This window comes from Taudactylus pleione, unplaced genomic scaffold (genome assembly GCF_031769625.1).
Source record: "Taudactylus pleione unplaced genomic scaffold, aTauple2 ptg000442l, whole genome shotgun sequence".
NCBI lineage: Eukaryota > Metazoa > Chordata > Amphibia > Anura > Myobatrachidae > Taudactylus > Taudactylus pleione.
In genome coordinates this window covers 5,001,694-5,023,419 of record NW_028284844.1, presented here as the reverse complement: position 1 = coordinate 5,023,419, position 21,726 = coordinate 5,001,694, and the positions used below count along the sequence as shown (strand labels likewise).

At 47.2% G+C, this 21,726-nt stretch overlaps 1 protein-coding gene across 1 annotated transcript in view; it reads right to left on the bottom strand.

The window, feature by feature from the left end:
* The window catches only part of LOC148505705 (FRAS1-related extracellular matrix protein 1-like), a 244,847-nt gene extending 224,715 nt beyond the window's left edge, over positions 1 to 20,132 (bottom strand). The window contains exon 1 of the mRNA XM_088447872.1: positions 20,007 to 20,132. The gene's annotated coding sequence lies outside the window, so the exon portion shown is untranslated. The remainder of the gene's footprint in view (positions 1 to 20,006) is intronic.
* Between the last annotated feature and the right edge of the window lie 1,594 nt (positions 20,133 to 21,726).

Below are 21,726 nucleotides of genomic sequence, written 5' to 3'. Positions count from 1 at the left end.
CGATTTCAGATCCGAGTCAGGCGGGAAAAGTCGAGCCTGACTCGGATACGACTTGGATCGGGGGGGCTCGGGGGGGTCCTGATTTCAGAAATCCGAACCCGCTCATCCCTAATGAATATCCACACATACTTGAAAGATACAATGGCTGGTTCGTATGGCTGGTTCATACATACGTACAATGGCTGGCACAATGGCTGGAATCTGGTACCATATGGCTGGTTCATTCATACATACGATCTTAGATATTTATCATTTAATATCTTGACCCACCTTTTATGTTTGCTATTTATGATATACCATCTGTTACAGCCTTTTAGGTACTATATTATTAGTTCCTGGATATTGGAACGACACGGGGAATTGACATGTTATTAGTTTACATGACCATTCTTGCCATGATTCACTAATAGTGTTATCAACCTGGTATTAGAGGATTGGTTGTGGTACATGATTTCAGATATTTAATTTATTTATCTGGTGATTCAATGCTGTCTTGACAATATTTGTTTTTTGTTCATTTACTGATTGGTTCTTGCCTGTTGGGTCCATGTGAGACTTTACTTTTAAATAATCTAATAAAGGTTTGTTTTAATTAATTTTGATTATCATATATATTTCTTTTTCTTTCTACCTTTTTTCTCTGCTATCCGGGGAGTTCTCTCTTTATACTTTTCTAAACATTACCATTTACTTCAGGAAGCACCCCCTGATTTCTTGATATCCCTATTTTATATTGACCTGTGAAATATATGCTCCTGTGCAATTGTGCTTCTACCCCCGTTTCCCTATTTCCATTTTATAATATCTGAGAGGTGTTGTATTATTAATATTATGCTTCATTGAAAGTGTTTTATATGTTTACCAAGCCATTTTTTACATTTTGCTGATAATTATTGAACACCCACCAGCGCTGTGGTTTTTATATATTTTATTAGATTATAATTACGTGTTGCAGTTTCACCATGTTTACTACGGTATATATTGCTGCTAATGAGGAACTACCGGCCAAGATGTAAAAACAACAGGGCCTTACAGCTCTATATAGGCTGGGTACACACTTGTACGTCCGTCAATCTTGCTGATGGTTGGGGCGATTTACCTCCACCCTGGACCATTGAAGACTACCGGTACACATAACCAGATGCAATGAACGAGGGAACATTACCTTGTTCCGTCCACCATTACACTTCACAGCCCCGCATACGATATTGTGTGATTGGCTGTGCAGCGTGACCAATCACACGATATCGCAAGTGACCCATGGGAATGAGCAGTTGGGCATACACACTGCGCGATATGCCCGATTTGTCGTTCCAGTTTGCCAAAATTGGGCAATTCGGGCCGATATCGCACAAGTCCGTACCCACCAGTGGAGGCTCCAGAGGTGGCACTGCAGCGCAGTCCAAAATTCAAATAGGGGAGCCACACCAACTGCCACCCCAAACGCTGCCAAACATCGCCGACCAGGACTCTCTGCAGTGGCAAATGCAGGATTTCTAGAGGGGGGATTCCACATGCCTGATTTTAGAACGAGTATGGCCAGTCCATGAAGAGGGCAAAATTAACACTTAACCAGCTTTAATATGCGATGGCCGCTCCGTCGCTACGGGTCTCGCACCAAAGCGGGGCAGCTGTCGATTGTGATTGACAGCTTGCTCCGTTTTGGAGGCGGGCAGGGGGGGTGGCTGGCCAAACGGAGGCGTTCCCGAAGGACTGCCTGCCATTTGGGGGCGGCCCCACTGACATCACGAGTGATGTCAGTGGGTGAGCTTCTGGCTCTATTAGAGCTGAAAGTTCACTGGGGCTTGCGGAAACGAGACCCTACCACAAGGTCACCCACAGCTTAGCGAGCGGCCAGGAGGCCGTCTTTAAAAAAACAGGGACATCCTGATTCATAGCGAGCGCTCTCAAAGAGCGTCCGGCTCTGAATCAGGCCCAGTGTGTCATAATTCCAGCATATACAGGACCAGCGATCGCAGTAATCCATTAGATGCAAAAGTAGGGCTATGCTGCCTGAGCTGAATGTTTTTGTTTCAGATGTGAGCACCATTCCAGAGCACTGGAGCAAGTTCGGGATTCTGGGGGAGCAGCAGAACCTAGCACTGCCCTGGACATATATGTACAGTATGTACGTATTGGTCTTGTCATGCACTGGATAGTGTATTATTATATGGTGTTAATAATTAACCCTATTGATTGTCTGTAGCAGTGCACCCCTAACAGTGCGTGTTTTCCAGATCACCTAGTTAGTGCACAAGTGTCTTTATTACTGGCTGACACATGATAAAAGATCCGCTGGTGGTGCTGATTATTTCATTTGTGATACTGAGAAGCACATGCAGCACTAGTAAAATTCTATATTACTATTTCTATTGTGGTCATGGTGTGGGGAGGGGGTTTCCAGGCAACCAGAAACCCCCCCTGTGTTTGCCTATGCACTGGCAGTTGGTGTAGCTCCCCTATTTGAATTTCGGACTATGCTGCAGCCCCACCTCTGGAGCAGCAACTGGGACCCACCCTAAGTAGAGTATGTTAGTCAGGGCCAATTTAGGGCTTGTGGGGACCCCTACCAATAAAACTGTCAAAATGTTATATTGGCGCTGTTATTAAAAAGTATAGAGCCTCATTTATCAAAGAATTTTATTTAATGAGTGATAAAACTCATTGCTTATGATGATTGTGCTCCAACCAATCAGCTCCCAACTGTTTGAAAAATTAGTTGGGAGCTGATTGGCTGGAGCACCATTTATCATACTCCTAACACCACAATGGTGTGGTACGCACTATAGTGCCCCAGTTCACATTACGCCACAGAGGCCACCAGTTCACATCATGCCACCCAGTGTCCCCAGTTCACATTAAATACCCCTACTGCTACTGTCATTTGTTGCAACCAGCGCATGACTCCTCGTGGGCCAGTTCGATGCTGATAATGTAGTTATATGTGGGGGTTCCCCTGCGCGAGGGGGGCCCCAGGACAACTGCCCCAATCGCCCTGTTGTTAATCCAGCACTGATGTCAGTACAAACAGCTGTAAATGTGTTTAGTGCCAATTTACTGGACTTGCACCCCAAAGACTCTTCACACCCAAGTCGGATGCCTCTTGAAACTACGGGGTCTATTTACTAAGCAGTTTTAGGAGACAGAGTGAAAAGTGGCAAGAAAATGATAAGGTGCCAGCCAATCAGCTCACAACTGTCATCTCACAGGCTGTGTATGAAAAATGACAGTTGGGAGCTGATTGGCTGGCACCTTATCACTTTCTTATCACTTTTCGCTCTGTCTCCTAACACTGCTTAGTAAATAGACACCTACATCTTGTCCTGGCTCAGATAGAGAACTTTGGGCCTGATTCAGAGCCGCTCGTAAGCGGACGCTCGTTCATTCCGAGCGATGTTTGCACAACTGCTAATGCGTACGGATCGTAATACGCATGCGCGAACCAGTCAGTGCGGACGAAAATCGTTTGTTCGCTAAATAGCGAATGCCTGCTATTTTGAGTGACAGGAGGAGGCGTATGTGGGTGGTAACAGGGGAAGGTGCTTGAAAACGGAGAGTGGAGATCTGAACGCAGGCGTGCTTAAAGGTCAAAACGGGCGTTTTATGGGTGTGCATAATTAATACAGCAGCGTCATTGACCATGTCACTGGGTTATTTTATAGTCAGAACTGCTCGCAAGATTGCGGTAGGAAAAACCAACCACAAGAATAGCGAGCAGTTCATACGCTGGTCGATGTACTCGATTAATCTAATAAATAGCGGACATGACGTAGGATGCGAGCGGCCAGGGGGCGTAGTTTTCCAAAAAACGACCGCATGTTTGGTTCGCTCGTTCAGACCTAGAGGCGTGAACAGACCGCAAAGAGCGAACGGTTCATTTGAATAGCCACCCCTTTTTTCTGAACGAGCGAGCGCAAATAGCGTCCGGCTCTGAATGAGGTCCTTTATTTCTCTGTATTAATAACCCTTTAAATCCTAAATCTTGCCTTCAGCCTTTCCAAGCCAAACACTAATCAGTAATAAAGTTAAAATAAGCTATTCATTTGTCAGGTATTGTAAATATAGTTCTTGACCAGTGTTCAAAAGCCTGGCTGATTGTGGCCTTGTTTTATGAGTAGCAGCTTCACTGTGCAGCGGAGGGTCAGATTAATGGATAAATAAATATGCCTGACTTTACTTGTTTTACTGCCTTACTCTCTCTCTCCCCGTGAGCCCATTAATGGCTTGTCATCTTAATATCACTTTATCGGTTATGTCTCCGTATCCCACCAAAATGCTTCACTTGCACATCGCCGCGCATTTCAGAGCCAAGATGGCAGCGTGTTCTTTGGCTCCGTGTCCAAGGCACAATAAAAATGATTGGGGCTAATGAAATTATTTGCCATCACGGCCTTCTTTGCCAAGTCCTGAGCAGAGTTTTAACTTATGGTCGTTCAATGCTAAACAGAAATGTACTTTAGTTGGAATCAAAATAAATTATTTTCCAAATCTAAGGTAAGCGCTGCTGTATATCACAGACACAGTGGCTGTATATTAAACAGCTCATAAATTGCGAAGAGAAGTGAGAACTGTAAACTTAAACCACAAGTAACAACACTTTTTAACCTTAACATATATTACTCTCCGTATAATAGTGAGCTAAGTAAACATTCTTTCAACACTTAGGGGTCTATTTACTAAGCAGTGTTAGGAAGCAGAGTGAAAAGTGATAAGAAAGTGATAAGGTGCCAGCCAATCAGCTCCCAACAGTCATTTTCAAACACAGCCTGTGAGATGACAGTTAGGAGCTGATTGGCTGGCACCTTATCACTTTTCACTCTGTCTCCTAACACTGCTTAGTAAATAGACCCCTTGATGTGTCTTAAGCTGCCCACACACATTACGATATTTTACCCGATCTGGCCGATTCCGACACATTGGAACGACAGATCGTGTAAAATATGGCCAAATCGTGAGTAAATTGTGAGTCCCCACTCACGACCATGATGTGATACGCGTCCCCACTAGTTCGCACATCGCATCGTCAGATCTGCCGTTCAGTAGGGCAGATCTGACAATCTAGGACGCGATGCACTGTGAAAGTCTGGATGCAGCAGAGATCGTATGAAGATTGGGCACCAAATCGTGTGCAAATCGTGTGCAGAGCTGCCGGGGAGAGTATCAAGGGAAATCGTACACAAATCGTACACATCGGCTGATCGTGTGCAGATCGCCATGTGTGTGGGCACCTTTATATTTAACAAAATTGTATTTATTATTCTCCCTGTGTTGTCATTTAGAAAAGGCGGACATTGCTTAGGGAGGAGGGGCCTGAGTAATTGCCTAGCAAATCTCCAAGGTAACAGTACTACTCTGTAATGGCTGCCAACTGGTGGATTAATGGATAGGGGCGGGGCCAGTGATGTCACATTCAAGCTGCATACACACGTAACGATTTTAGTTACCAACGATTTTCGTTAACGATTTTCAAAAATCATTTACAAAAATCATTGGTTACTAAATTATTGAACGATTTTGTCAACGATTTTCATGAACGATGAACGTTTTTTTTAATCATGCATATAATGAATGGATATCGTTCATCGTTCATTCTGTACAACATGAACGATTTTCTGAACGAAAATCGTTATGTTGGACAGTCAGGATGGACGATGAACTATAAACTACGGGAGCGCGCTTGGACGATTATCGTTCATCGTTCACCCAAAAAAACTGAACGATTTTTCAAACGATTTACTGATAACGACGTCGTTATCGTTAAATCGTTCAAAAAATCGTTACGTGTGTACGCACCTTAGGAACTGTCATACTCTGCTTTGCATTATGGACTTTTTGTCTTGTACCAGTTCCCATTAGGCAGTGTAAAATTGGAGTAAGAACGGACATGGGGAGATTGATCAATCCTTCTAAAGAGAACACAAAGAGGTGTTGCCCTTAGCAACCAAAATCTAGCTATCATTTATCTAGTACATTCTATAAAATGATACCTACAATCTGATTGGTTGCTATGGGCAACACCTCAACTTGTCGTCTTTATATGGTTTGCTAAATCTTCCCCATATAGTTTATCGTGGGCAGGGCAATGTGTATGATCAATAATGTGGGACAGAAATCTGCTTCACAATATTTATTGCAATGGTCCCCGATGGAAGCGAGGGGTCCCTGACCAAAGATGGTGCAACAGGATTGGATGCCAGCACCATGCAGTTGGCTCATGTCCTACACTGGAATGTCCCTTTGGCCATAACAAAAAAAATATAGGGCAGTGAAAAAATTATATAGGCAGTGAAAAAGAGTGGAGAAGTTGTCCATAGCAGCCAATCAGCTTTGAGGACGCATTTATCAAGTGCATTCTATAAAATGATAGGAAGAAGATGATTGGTTGCTATTAGAGATGAGTGTTTTTCAAAAGTGGAGATTTTGCATATAGCAACCAATCAGATTCTATTTATCATTTATCTAGCACCTTCTAGAAGATAATAGCTAGAATCGGATTGGTTGCTTTGGGCAACATCTCCTCTTCTGAAAACCTGCACATTAGGAACTATGGGCCTGATTCAGAGCCGGACGCTCTGACAGAGCGCTCGCGCTGAATCAGGGCCGGCCTTCTGTTTTTTTAGGGCGGCCTCCTGGCCGCTCGCATAGCTGTGGGTGACCACCCACAGCTATAGCGAGCGGCCAGCAAGATGGTCGCGATGGTCAAGACCATCGCGACCATCGGGCTTGCGACGAGACACTTGTGGTAGGGTCTCGTTGCCGCAAGCCCCAGAGAGATTTCGGCTCTCATAGAGCCGAAATCTCTCCCACTGACATCACTTGTGATGTCAGTGGGGCCGCCCCCAAATGGAGGCGTTCACATGGGAACGCATCCGTTTGGGCAGCCACTCCCCCGGCCCGCCCACCAAAGGGGGCGTGCTGTTACTCAACATCGACAGCACGCCCCCTTTGGTACGAGACCCGGAGCGACGGTTTGCCGTCGCTATCCGTGTCTCGCGCATGTGCACGACGGAGCCGGCTCCGTCATGCGCATGTGCACTGGGCTACCATCAACCCGCCTGAATCAGGCCCCATGGACCTCATTCAGAATCGGTCGAAGCGGCCGCACGGTCGTACGGGAAAAGGGGCCGGATATTCAAATGATTCCCTCGCAAGTTGCGTCCCTAAGTTTGGATCAGTAGCTGGCCGACCAAGGGGAGGAAGCGGTCAGAATTTAAAAAAATACGCCCCCTTCTCGTACGCATTGCACGTCATGTCCTGGCATATAAGGATAAATCGAGACCATCGGGAACCATCGAAACTGGTCGTAGAGCTTAAGGTTGACCATACCCTCTCTTAAGCTCTACGATCATGTCAGTGTAAAAACCTCCCATGTCACATGTGCCATGACGATACTTTGTTAATTATGCACTCCCATAAAACGCAGTTCACATAATTAGGCACGCCTGCGTTCGGATCTCCACTCCCCCGTTTTCAAGCACCTTCCCCTGTTACCACCCACAAACGCCTCATTCTGTCACTCAAACTACCGACCTGGCTGTGTTCAAGGAGAGAGAAATTTCTGATCGTAGCGGCTAGTTGGTGCACGCGCATTGCGAACTTTACGCATGCGCAGTATAGCGAACATCGGTGGTGTACGACCGTGCGGCCGCAACGGCCGACTCTGAATGAGGTCCTATATCCCTTAAGCTGGCCACATACATGGCAATGTGCACACGATCAGCCGATGTGTACAATTTCCCTTGAAACTCTCCCCGGCAGCTCTGCACACAATCTCCACACGATCTGTGCACAATTTGGTGCCCAATCTTCATACAATCTCTCTTGCATCCAGACTTTCACAGTGCATCGCCTCCTAGATTGTCAGATCAGCACTACAGCACAGCAGATCTGACGATGCGATGTGCGACCAGCGGGGACTCACGATTTACTCACGATTTGGTCACATTTTACACGATCTATCGTTCCAATGTGTCGGAATTGGCCAGATCTGGTAAAATATCGCTATGTGTGTGGCCAGCATTAGAGTCTGTTTTTAGATCTTATATGAATGAATCAATCCGGATATTCATCCCTTACATTGTAAAACAAAGACAATCATTCAACTTATTAGAAAAATAAACAAACAAACAAAAGAAACAATAAAACAAACAAGAATCACTGATTGGCAAGAAACTTCCATCAGATTTGCAGCTTCCAGCAGTTACATTGTGTTTACATGGAGGATAAAACAATTAATGGCCATGTATCAATTGTTTGCAACAGCTGATAAAAATCTGCACAACACACATTTTTGCAGCTTATGTACTAAGCAAAAATCTGAAATAAAATTAATACTAAGGAATATTTTTCAAAAAGCAGCAAAATGCTGCTTCTGTGTTTGATTTTCAATTAAATATAATTGTTGAAAGCTTATTTTGCACTCTCCCAGCAATACTCAATGCACAATACAAGCATTATGCAGTGGAAGACATACTATAACTGTCAGTGAATTACTGTAAGAGTTGATTATATATGAGCCCTGTTACCGAGGTCGTCTGTTCAATTCCTCTCAAGATATGGGTACTTTTGTGAATGTTATTAATGGAATGGTATTGAAATGCTGTCGGCTGTTTAGTGGATGCCCGACAGGATGAAGAGCCCGACAGGGGCAGGTAAGTATTATTACCCTCCCCTGTAACCCCCCCTAACCCTCCCTGAGGGGTGCCTAACCCTTAAGCTCCCGGGGTGGTGCCTAACCTTAAGTCCCCCCAGGGATGCCTAATCTTAACCGCCTCTTCCCAAACCCTAAACCTAACCCCCCGGGGGGTGCCTTACCCTAACCTCCCCCCACTGGTGCCTAACCCTAACCCCTTCCTCCCCTAGCCTAACCCTAACCTCCCATCCCCTAGCCTAACCCTCCCCGGTGGGTGCCTAACCCTAAATCCCCCCAGGGGTGCCTAAAGATAATCGCCCCCCATGGCTAACACTAAGGGCGCCCCGGATTTATCTCGTTCCGGCGTCCTTCTGTGTTCCGGCATCGGGATTAAGATAGGCCGACGCCTATGTAAAATCCCCTGTTGGGGTTTAGCCGTCAGGATTTTGACCGGTGGCGGTCAATTATCTACATCCCATTATTAATAGGTCTTTTGTATAAGACAACTTATATCTTACATTTAGGGGCCTATTTATCAACCAATTTTATTATACACAACGAGTGATTAAACTTGTGTATGATAAATGGTGCTTCAGCCAATCAGCTCTTAATTGTTATTTTTTTAAACAGATGACAGTTGGGAGCCGATTGGCTGGAGCACCATTTACAGTATCATACGGAACGAGTTTTATCACTATTTGCATATGATAAAAGTCATGGATAAATAAGCCCCTTAGGGGTCTATTTACTAAGCTGTGTTAGGAGATAAAGTGAACGGTGATAAGGTACCAGCCAATCAGCTCCTAACTGCCATCTCACAGGCTGTGTTTGAAAAATGACAGGAGCTGAGTTAGTGAGTTGTTTCAGTGTAGACATATTGCCCTTGGCCTGCCAGGTCAGCTGCCCACTATTGGACAGTTGACCTGGTAAGCCAGACCAATGGCCAGTGTCCTACATAGACAGGAGACTCCTTGTTTCAATGTAAAGGTAAAAAGTTAAGAGTAAAAGAAGAAATGCTTGGCTCAACTTTATAAGTAGATATTAATTCCCTGGGCCTGGGATTGTTGGAGGGGCTGCCAGGTCCAACACCTTCCCCCGCCATACAAACTGGAGCAGCCTCTCTTTTTATTATGTTTGCAATTTGCAAAATTACTTATGGTCTCTCATTGTACTTTATATATTCACTGTCAATTAGGTTATACATCAGACAGAATAATACTAGGTATTGGGAGTTATATAGAACATTCAGAAGACGATTGTACAATTGTACAATCGCACATAAGTATATAAATACTGTATATCATAGGAAAAATAAAGTCTCTATATATAAAGCATACAGGTAAATGATTAGCGTAACTACACTCAACAATTATGTTGCTTAATTAGAATCAATTAGAAACAGACTTGAATAATCCCTGGTAGGTAAATTAGGACTTGAGATATGTGGTTCTGGATTTCTGAAATCTGAACACACCCGAATTTAGGGGTTCCAAGTAGAACCGAGTCAAGGTTCGGATTCACTTTTGTGTCCCAAACCCAGTCCCGGTTCGGATCTGTTGCTAGTTTGGAACTCGGATTCAAAAACCAAACTTGGGTTTTGGATTAGGACATTTTAGCTGTTTTTATTGATTTTTTTTTTTTAGCGATATAGTTATAGTTTTTTATTGATTTTTATCCAAATCCAAAACCAAAACACGAAGATGAATCCAGACCCAACACCAAAACCAAAACACGGGGTCCGCGCCCATTTCTAAGTAGCACCTATATTTGAAATTACCTGCTGTAGAGGCAGAAACATACTGGACCTGATTTACGATTTGAACCACAAAAAGTTGGATGACATTCTGTTTTCAGCCCTACACAAACAAAAAGTGCACATAAAGGTGTGCAGACAGCGGACAAATCTAAAAAATATGCAGTGTCAAAAAGGATAAACCTTCTACCACATTGCAAACACCCTTCTGATTAAATATATACAGTGGCGTCACCCCTCAGAGGAGGCAACACCAAAATGCCAGCTCCTCCTCAGTGACAGGGAGCCGGGCGCTGCACACTAACATCAAAGTGCAGGGAGAGTCTCTGGGGTCAACCTGGCATCTCCAGGAGTGCTGGGCATGCCCCCATAGTGATGAAGTTGGGCGGGGCGGGTCATTCCGCGAGGCCGCAGCACTCCCAATGAGGACACGTCCCTTCAAAGCGAGGCCACGCCCCTAGAGGTGTTACTTGTGCCACTGGGTGTCACCAACCACAGGTAAGTAAAGGTAAGTATTACATTTTTTGGAGTGTGCCTAGAATTGCACTTCTCTACCAAAATATAGCATACAGTACTGTAGAGATGCACAACAGGCCACATTAATAATATATATGAAACACAGAGGAGTAAATTTACTAAGATGGGAGTTCTATTTAAGAAGTGATGTTGCCCATAGCAACCAGTCAGATCCTACTTCTCATTTATCTAGCACCTTCTAGAAGATAATACCTGGAATCTGATTGGTTGCTATGGGCAACATCATTTCTTAATAGAACTCCCATCTTAGTAAATTTACCCCAGAGAGTGCTTCTCTGAGCTGGTGCAAAATGTCCTTTTACTGGGTTGAAAAGATCCTCTTCATCGCTTTGTCTCATTTCAATAATCTATAGAATAATAATTAAATCTCAATTTTGTAAATTTTTCACAGCAAAATGAGGTACAGCCTCCAGGAGTTACCCCACTGCTGGTGCCCCTCCTCTGTACATCATCATCTGCCCATCTTCTCGCAGCTGCAGTGTAAACATCTTCTCGTCCGCAAATACCCCTAATCTTTCTCTTCAGAACCAAGTGCCAAAGCCCAAAGCCGGCGTTGAACTGTGCAGCGGATGTTTTGTGCTTCATTAATTGCCACTACCTGTGTTTCTGTGTTTTTAATAAGTGATTTCATGCAGATTCCAAGTGCTAGGAGTTATTCTATTAACAGGCCAAGTGAATTCAATTAGGTATAGTAAATTCTTGAGAGGAGTTAGGGTCTCATACATCTGCCGGTCATTTCACAGATTCCCCGATCTGACCGGAAATGTCGATTGGCGGCTATCACTGATCGCCGATCCATCGAGGAATCAGTGAAATTGTTCATGTTAAAATCCCATGATTTGCTGATCACGATTATATTTTGTTCATGGTCAGCAAATCAGTGAAATCTAACATGTTCAATTTCACAGATGCCCCGACCCAGGCACCTGGGGATCGGTGAATTGACCCAATAGATCGCGGATGTATGGGGGCCTTTACCACTTAAGGACACGAGAAGATGTACAGAGTATATGGTCCATGCGTTACAGATTAATACCCCTTTTTTGCACTGGCCAAATAACCCAGGTGATTACCATGTCAACCCTCAGTGGCAAAAAGGGGCCGCGGTTGGATTCCAGGGTCAAGTGACCTGGCAATCCAACCCAGCTAGCGAGCAGGATTGAACACAGGAATGACCCGTGTAACCCTGCAGTGTGAATGGGTGACCCGGGCTAGACCTGGGAATGTTGTGTAAAAGGGATGTATGAGAACTTCATACAGAATAGTATCTATGTTATGGACAAATATCCCAGGGAAAAGTATTGAAAAGATGGCCTGGGTCCGACGCTGCCCCCCCTCCCTCCTTCCTCTTACCTGTCAGCTGAGCAACCCAGCACATGCTGCTGTGTGCTGGGCTGCAAAGGGAGCCTGTTTGAGCAGCAGGAGCAGTCTACTCTGCCTGTGGGGGGGGGGGGCGCAGATTGATCACCCCCCTCCCGGATAGTACTGGGCTGAGGGGCTCACAGCCCCCTAGGACGGGAGGGTTGATGCAACCAGGTTTCCAGTTTCTTTTTCCTAAGGGATCGTGGCAATTAGGCCACGTCCCCTTCAACCAGGCTCTTAACGGCCCTGCTCGGGATACCAGCGGTCATAATCCTGACACCAGCATCCCTACTTGTTAGGATACTGACACTTGTCGGCAGTGGCGTAGTAGCAGTGCCCCTTATACAGTGCCCCCAGTAGTGCACCCTTATACAGTTCGCTTATGCAGTGCCCCCAGTAGTGCCACCTATACAGTTGCAGTGCCCCCAGTAGTGCCTCTTATACAGTGCCCCCAGTAGTGGCTCCACCTATGCAGTGCCCCCAGTAGTGCCTCTTATATAGTGCCACCAGTAGCGGTCCCCCCCATGCAGTGGCACCAGTAGTGCCCCTTATATAGTGCCCCTAGTTGTAGTCCCCCTTATGAAGTGCCCCCAGTAGTGGTGCCCCTTATGCAGTGCCCCCAGTAGTAGTCCCCTCTATGCAGTGAACCCCTATACAGTGCCCCTTACATATATAAGGACAAAGACAACAAAAAAAAAGTACCTGAATCCCCGTTCCTGCGCCAGCCTTCGCCCGCCCGCTCCTCTGTCCTCCTGGCCCGCTCTGCACTATGGAAGAGATGTCATGACGTCTCTACCATCACCCACTGCGGGTGCCGGAAGGTGCAGCTCATGAGTGAGCTCTAGCCCGGCTCTGGCAGTGGGCGCAGCAGCCAATGAGAGTCTGTCTCTCATTGGTTACCAAAACAAACACACTGCTGCGTAATAGTAGGAGTGTACTACCGGGCGCTGGCGGCGGTGTTTGTTACTATCGGTCCGCACTACACTGACCAGTGTCCTAGACCGCGGCATATATATATATATATATATATATATCATTTACCTACTTACATTACACTTACATTTACATTACATTCATCTCCAGAAATCTAGAAATTAGAGAATTAGAAATTCTGAGATCCAATTTAACAAGCTGTGAGTTGAGTTTAGGTGGTAACAGGAAAAGAGACATCTGCCTGCTTTTATTATTAGCACTGTCAGATGCAGCATGTCAGGGAGTGATGCTGTGCGCAGTTGGCAGACTTCACCGGGCTCCTTATACACATTGATCTCGGAATAGAGAAAACATCACCTCTCAAATAACTCCTGTTTCTTTTTTTGTAAGGAGATGTAAAGTATAATATGTTAATGGGCTGAGGATGCGGAGATAAGCCCAGCATGAATGCAGGATGCCTGGAATTCCTCCGCACCTGACAGCCTGGAGCTTGCAGGTGTGTCTGTAACCCGATAGCAGAGTGAGACGCGGCCTTTTCAATCACTGCACATTAGCTGAATGGATTATTCTTATTATCAATACTGGCATCAAAGGCAAACGGCGAGGCATTTGTTATACAAAACAGGAGCCTGGTACCTGCCAAAAAACGAATCTCGATATTAAAGCGACAGATTTCAGCTTGATCTGCCTCGGTGCCAGCCATCTCCTCAGAAGGCACTTTGTTAATGTGCTGTACGTTAGTCTATAATGCTCGCTTTGAAGAGTGTCTGTATCTATCAAAGTACCGATGGGAGTGATGGGATCGGTGCGTGGCAACCTCTGATGTTAATCACAAGCCTCGTCGGGAGCCAGACTGGTGTACGCAGACACAAAGGAATCAAATATTTTCATGAAGTAAAAGTTATTTGTGAAATTCACGGAACTGTATAATATGCGCTGTGGTTGGGGGCTACTGCCTTGTACCCTAAAATAAATGATCAAGTATCAACATTTTTATTTGAATTATCACCTCAGAAAACCACCCTATGCTGGACACCCGCTATATCCTACAATGTATATATATTGTGACACAGATGGGATAGGGATCCCTCTCCTGGGGTAGATGAACTCCCTGTTTACACATACAGCAGCCAAGGAAACAGGACAGAAGTCTGGGGTTCTTGTACAAACTGGTCGGCGCCAGTCTTTATTGTACCAAACGCATAAACAAAATAAAACAGTAAACAAAACCCTAGCCCGTCTGGGCACTAACTAAACAGTGTGTACCCTCACTACCAGAACGGTAGGGCCTACTGCCCTCACCATCAATAACAGCATGTGCACAGTACTTACAGGGTAATCAAACAGTGTCTCTGGACATGCTAGCCTGCATGCCTACTTCCCCAGGTGTGAGACACTCAGCCACAAACAAACCATGCTTATCTTAGCCATTTCCAGCTGCAAGCCCTAATGTTACCAGGCTGAAAGGCCCAAAACCTGGAGTAGCCTGTGGGTGGAGCCCTCCCTCTCCTCACATCCACACCCCCAGGACCCAAACCGGCTTTTCCAAGAGCCGATGGGGTAGTCCACCCATTGGCAGCAGCCAATGGGTGGACTACCCCATGGGCTTGAACTAGCCCCGCTAGTCCCCCGGGCCCCACAAGTGTAGGGCAGACCACAGTGAGATCGATCTGCCCTACACAGTAACAAACAGACAGCCGCCAGTGGCGGCTCTGTGTTTGTAATAGCAGCCGATGAGAGTCAGACAGACTCATGAGACAGACTCCCATCACTCATGAGCTCAGTCTTCCGGCTCCCCCCGCAGCGAGTGATGGGAGAGACATCATGACGTCTCTCCCATCCCATAGTGCAGAGCGAGAGCGGGCCCGGAGGACTGGACAGAGATGGTCTTCGGCAGGAGTGGGGATCAGGTAAGTTGCTTTTTTTTTCTGTGTGTGTGGTATTTTTCTGGCACAGCACAGGGAGGGAGTGTAGGTTACTAGGGGACACTGAATAGGGGGTGGCCGCTACTGGGGGGGATGGCCGCCACTGGGGGCACTGTATAAGGGGGGCTGCTACTTGGGACACGTTATGGGGGGTGCTACTGGGGGTGCTGTATGGGGGAGGCCGCTACTGAGGGCACATTATGGGGTGGATGGTCACTACTGGGGGCACTGTATAGGGCTACTACTACTTGGGCACTGTATAGGAGGGACTACTACTGGGGGCAATGCATAAGGGGGACTAGTACTGGGGGCACTGCATAGGGTGGACAACTACTGGGGGCAATGCATAAGGGGGACTAGTACTGGGGGCACTGCATAGGGTGGACTACTACTGGGGGCACTTCGTGAAATTATGGGGGAGGGGGGCGCCAGTCCATTACCTTGCCAGGGGTGCTCGGATCCCTAGATATACCCCTGCAGTATATCAATGTATATAGCACAGCAAACAGTATATCAATGTATATAGCACAGCAAACAGTGTATCAATGTGCATATATAGCACAACAGTATATCAATGTATATTGCACAGCAAACAGTATATCAATGTATATTGCACAGCAAACAGTGTATCAATGTATATTGCACAGCAAACAGTGTATCAATGTATATAGCACAGGAAACAGTGTATTAATGTATATTGCACAGCAAACAGTGTATCAATGTATATAGCACAGCAAACAGTATATCAATGTATATAGCACAATAGTGTATCAATGTATATAGCACAGCAAACAGTATATCAATGTATATTGCACAGCAAACAGTGTATCAATGTATATTGCACAGCAAACAGTATATCAATGTATATAGCACAGCAAACAGTATATCAATGTATATAGCACAATAGTGTATCAATGTATATAGCGCAGCAAACAGTTTATCAATGTATATAGCACAGCAAGCAGTATATCAATATGTAAATTCACAATTATATGGTCCTAGCGCCCTCTACGCCGCGGCCTAGTGCCACCTAACCTGTATGTCACCATGCTATAGGCCCCATGCCCCTCCTAAGTGATACCCCTTTTATGTGGCCTTACGGGGACCACCCTAACAATGTGGGACCTACTGCCCCTGGTACCCTCAGGCCTATTGCCCACCTAGTGAGAGCCCTAGTACAGCTATGGGGCTTAGCGCCCCCCTGTCTACTCCCCGGGCCTAGAGCCTACCTACTGTGCCTGCCTGATGGTGCCCACAGGCCTTGTGCCCGATCCCTGATGGTCTAGGGCTCTGTCCCGCTGTCACGGTAAGTGGCCATGTAGCATTTGCCAGAAGAGCCGATGGCCTGATGGGCCGTTCAGGCCAACTAAAAGCCTGGCCGAGCAGCTCCACCTCCATCATCTCATTCGCCATGCAGAGAGACGGTTCTGCTATGAAACCACACCCCCGTGACATGTGATTTGCGCTACATGGCCACGCCCCTTTTCATGCCATCTATAGCGAGGCGCAGTAAAGGATGCTGGGGCTCATTTATGGCCCCAGTCTATCTCTGATATCAGCACTGCATTGACCAAATCTGCCCAGGAGTTGGGAGGTATGACCCATTCACCTGCAGCTGGTGCATGCGGCACAGATAGGATTGTATGAGTAGGACTAGAGGAAGGATAAGGGGGAGCATGCTAGGCAAACACCAGGGGTTCCAGGAAACGGACATCCACCCTCCATTATTCTGCCACAGACCCCTGTTCCTGATCGGCTTAATCCCAATGTTGGGAGGTTCTGTATGTCTATGATTCAGGAAAAGTGACAGGTGCCAGCACGGGATCTCTACTCACTCTGGTGTTGACAGCAGGGAGAAGGGGATATCCCAAAAATTACAGCGAAGGGGTTGCAAGCAGTGCCATCACCAAGGGTACAGGGCAATGGGGGTAGCACCGTCATTAACCCACGGCCCCTACAGTGGCGTCACAAGGGTGGTGCTGGCTGCACCTGGGTGTCACCCGCTGAGGGGTGACCCCAAAGTGCTGACTCCTCCTCAGTGACAGGAGCCGGATGGTGCACTGTAGCATTACATGCGGCACTCAGCTCCTGACACAGTGAGGGAGCCGACACCACACACAGGCTGGTCCCCGGGGGGTAGTCCGCATCTCTGTGACCCGCAGAGTGACTAAAATGGGGATTTTGGATGCATAGCCATGCTCCTGCCCAAGGGGTCACGCCCTCCTGCACACGAGGCCAAACCCCTTTTATGCCGCCAATCATATCTGTACCGGGTGTCACCATGGGGAGGGACGCCACTGGCCCCTTCATCTGGCACCCTGCGGCCAGTAATGCAGCTTCAGTGCAGGTACCATGCTGTGTGTAGGGCTGCCCAGACCGCCTGGGCAAATCTCCACACTTCTCCTGCTAGCAGACCCACCCCTCCCTGTGATGTCTTAGGTTCGGGAGTTGGGGGGGCGGGGTAGCACTGTTCCGGTGCTGTGTCCAATCTCCATCCGCACACCTCAAACAAGTCTGCCTACCCGCCCATGACACTCCCATGAGCAAAGCCCGGACTGGGACTAAAAATAGGCCCTGGCATTTGAAGCACACAGGCCCACCTCGCGTCAGCATCTGGCTCCTGGCATAGACTCCTCCTCTTACTGTTCCTGACTCGTCTCACTTCTTAGTTCATGCTCTTACAAATATAATTAATATTAGAATAAAATACAAAACATCAATCTCTGTATTTTAAAATACACACAACAGAGCTCGCCCTCCAGGGGAATCAAACATGTGCCATAGCCAGTCATATGGTTTGTTCTGTTAGGTAAAGCTGGCACTTCATTGGTGTAGGTCACACACATAGAAAAGGGAAGGCATTTTCCCAATAAGCATGCCCTAGTCTAGCAGTTGTAGAGGATTAGTGTTCACTATAGGCATATTGTTAGGGCAGGGACGCTGAATATAGTATGCAATGCAATCTGTGCACACCAAAGCCCACCATTCGGCTCGTAACTACACATTTCGGTGTCCTGTGTAGTGCAGGCATTGTGAAGAGGGGGCGGAGTCACGATGATGCGATTGTGCATCCCCGCCCCCATCCCCGCCCCCAGTGTGCCACCAAATGGCTGCCCCCGCCCCCAGCTCCGCCCCCAATTGCCGGCCCCGCCCCCTGCTATTAGCCGACAATCAGCTCCCTCCCGGAAGGCTGGAGCTGATTGTCGGCAAGTATGGTGTAGTGTTCACTCTAGGATTTTGTTAGAGCATTAGTGATCACCGAGGGTGGCATATCTGTGCGCTCCTCTGGCGCGTACCAGAAAAGGGTACTGTGAGGGGCATGGTCTCTTGGCACGCCCCCAATTTCCATCACTCATACAACAGAAAAGGAGACAGATGACGGTTGAATGAATATAAACATGTGCCATAAACACCTAAACCACAGCATACTGTGGGCCCAGTGTGACCTCACATACTAAAGATACACGAGGAGAGCACATGAAACAAACATTGGGATGGAACATAATAATAAACAGAAACAATCTCACATTTATTACTACACTGATGTATTATCTGCTCAGCGATATGTGGGAAGGAGACGCACTCACATTCCTGCTCATCCGGGCCGCGGACAAGACACAGTCACACCTGCACTCATGTGAGGGGGGCTGTGGAGTGCGGCACTGAGCCCGGATTCACACAATGATATCACTGCCGCTAGTTGGCGCGGTGAGCAGCGGTGAAATTCGGCAGCTAGCCAGCTCAAGTTAGCAGGCAGAGGGAGGGAATATGGCAGCGGTAAATCGGCGTGCCCACAAAGGATGGCGTCATTGCGCGGACGCTCAGGTGGATACACTTGTGCCATTTTTTTTAGGTGGTGAGTGTGTTGTAGGGTCCTTAGCAGGCTGTTTAAAATCTAATCTAAAGGGTAAAAAAGTAAAACAAAGTAGCCCCCCATAAAAATAAAAAAAACACAAAGAAAATTAAGATAAGAATACACTGGTGTGTACAGGCCTTAATGATACCTCTGTTACACCAAAATCCCGGGTTTCACCAGGGTTTTGGAACCCTTTTCCAACCCAGATCAGACCCAGGAGGGACAGACCCCCTTTTACACTGTGGCGCCACACTGTTCCCACTGGAGCCGGGTCAGCACTGACCCGGTTCTCCGGCACAGGCTCCCCCCCCACGATCCTCTTACCTCACTACGCATCGGCCCAAAGGCAGGGAGGACGTGTGGCCTGCGCTGCTCCGTTCTGGTCGGGCCGGTTGCAGTGGACGCTTGGAGATGATGTAATCTCCAAGCGCCACTGAAACCGGACAATCAGGTAGCATGCGGCGCGACCAGGTTCATGCCGTTTACACCGCAGAGTGACACTGGAACGACCCGCGCTCAACCCTGCAAGCCAGCTGGGTCGGATCTCCGGGTCACTGGACCCGGGTTGATCCGTTTACACTAACAATAGTCACGGGCTGACTCACGTTCACGTGCATCATCCCGGAATTTTGAAGTCAGTGTTAAAGGGGTATACAAAGCTAGCCAACTTCACCTGGCACAAACCATTTTTTGAAGAATTAGTACTGTGTGTAAGACCTTCACATCAATTATGTTATGAATTGCCGGGTTATTACATCTGGAAAATAAGGAGGGAAAACGTCAGCCGAGTATTGTGATCCGGGTGATGTGGTCAAGCCGAAAGCTTTGCCGTACACTGAGCCGTGCTGTAATAAACAGATATTACTATTGAGCTCAGAGAATGTTTCCCTTTCTCCTGCCAATATAAAAAAATACAAATGCAGATTCCTGTGCTCCAGCCGGGAGCTGTTTCAGTGCTAGCAACAAAAAGCAGTTTAGCAAAAGCAGAGAAACAAAGGAAAGACGTACCTGAAAAGCAGATCTGCAGGCCCTCCCCTCGGACTGTGCACACTTGTCTGGAGCAGGACTGAGTCCAAAATTCTGCCACTCACATTACAGAGAAACTTAAGGAACAAGAAGACATTATGTATAACGTCTCCTCAACTACTTCCCAGAGAGAGGGAGAGAGAACCAAAAACAAAGGAAAGCAGGAAATGTGTGTAACCCTCCAACTATTTTCCCAACTGCCCTGGAGCCACAGATGTTACGGATTCGATCTGATAGCAAGTCCTAACTCCTCAGACCCCAACCAGCAAAATAAGGAAGCTCACGTCTTGCTGTGAGTGCTGTGCCAGTGTCAGGGATTGTGCGGCCTAAATAATGTACCCCAATCAGACGGACGTGTCACAAGGCCATAACACACCTAAATTACAATCGTGTCTACACTGCTTTGTTTTTATATCTATAAATATATACAGTATATATACATTTTGCTATAGAGACGCGTACAGCTCTGCATAAAGTCGAATATGCGCTTCCAGTTCCGTGCACGCAATGTGGCATTTTACAATAACGTCCGACTTGCATTCAACCCTGCACCAGACCCACAGTGAATGTCATCAACGTATCAAAACATTTTTGCATTTCTGATTGCATGCCAGTTGCATGTACCTAGCGTTAGAGCTTGTGCAAGCAATGCGGACCAGTCTCACAGATATCTGCATACTGTGCATTCGCCGTAGACAAAAAGTTGCTGACCGCGCAGGGCCTGATTCATTACTGAACGGAACTGCAAAGCTGCACGCAATTCTGTCCTTGCAGATGTGGTAATGCAGCAGGAGGCATCATAACTCCTGCTGCGTTACTTATCCGAGCTGCATTATACAACGCAGCATCGGATAATCTGCGAGAACATCGGCCGGCTAAGTGACCCATGGGTTCACGCAAGCCGGCCGCCGCAGATGAGAGAAAGAGGTCAGGTAATCTCTGTTAGCCGACGGAGATCCTGGCCTCTTCCCTCCCTCCCCAAACGGCGGCGACACGTGCCGGAGTTCAGGGGATAGATGTATTATAGCGGCATTTAACGTGCCGCTATACCGCTTCCCGCTTCGAAGCACTACCGATGACATGTAAGAACATCTCATCGGCCGGAGAGGGGGAGCGTTAACTCCCCCCTCTGGCGCTACCCGCTAGAGACAGCAGCGCAACAGCCTAGTGCTGATGCGCTATATCTCTGTCCCGGCCAGCTCCACTGAGCATGCGCGGGATCTCGCAAGTATCGCGTGATCCCCGCGTGCAGTCTGGAGCCGGCAGCAGCCGCAGCAGGGACAGCGCTGTCCCTGCTGTGGGGATAGGCTAGTGCCAGGCTGTAGCTGTCGATGACGACTACTTACAGCCGGCCAAACGGTCATGTGGTATGACCGTTCGTACATGGCCCTGCCGCTCGGCGCTGCTCTCTTGTACATAGCAGCGCCGGTAATGACAGGGGCGCCCAGACACCCGATCATACATCGAGGAGAAGCGGTATCAGCGCACATAACGTGCGCTGATAGCGCTTCTGGGCTTCGTACATCTACCCTCAGGTGAGATAAGGTGAATCACAGACAGACTGGTCTGTAATTTAGAAAAGTAGAATGTAACTAGCGCTTTGGATGAGTTCTTCAGCCGTCAATAACCGTTAAACAGAAATTTGTCCAAAACACATAAGCACACCGCTATTATTTGAATTATATGATTTGAATTAAATGGA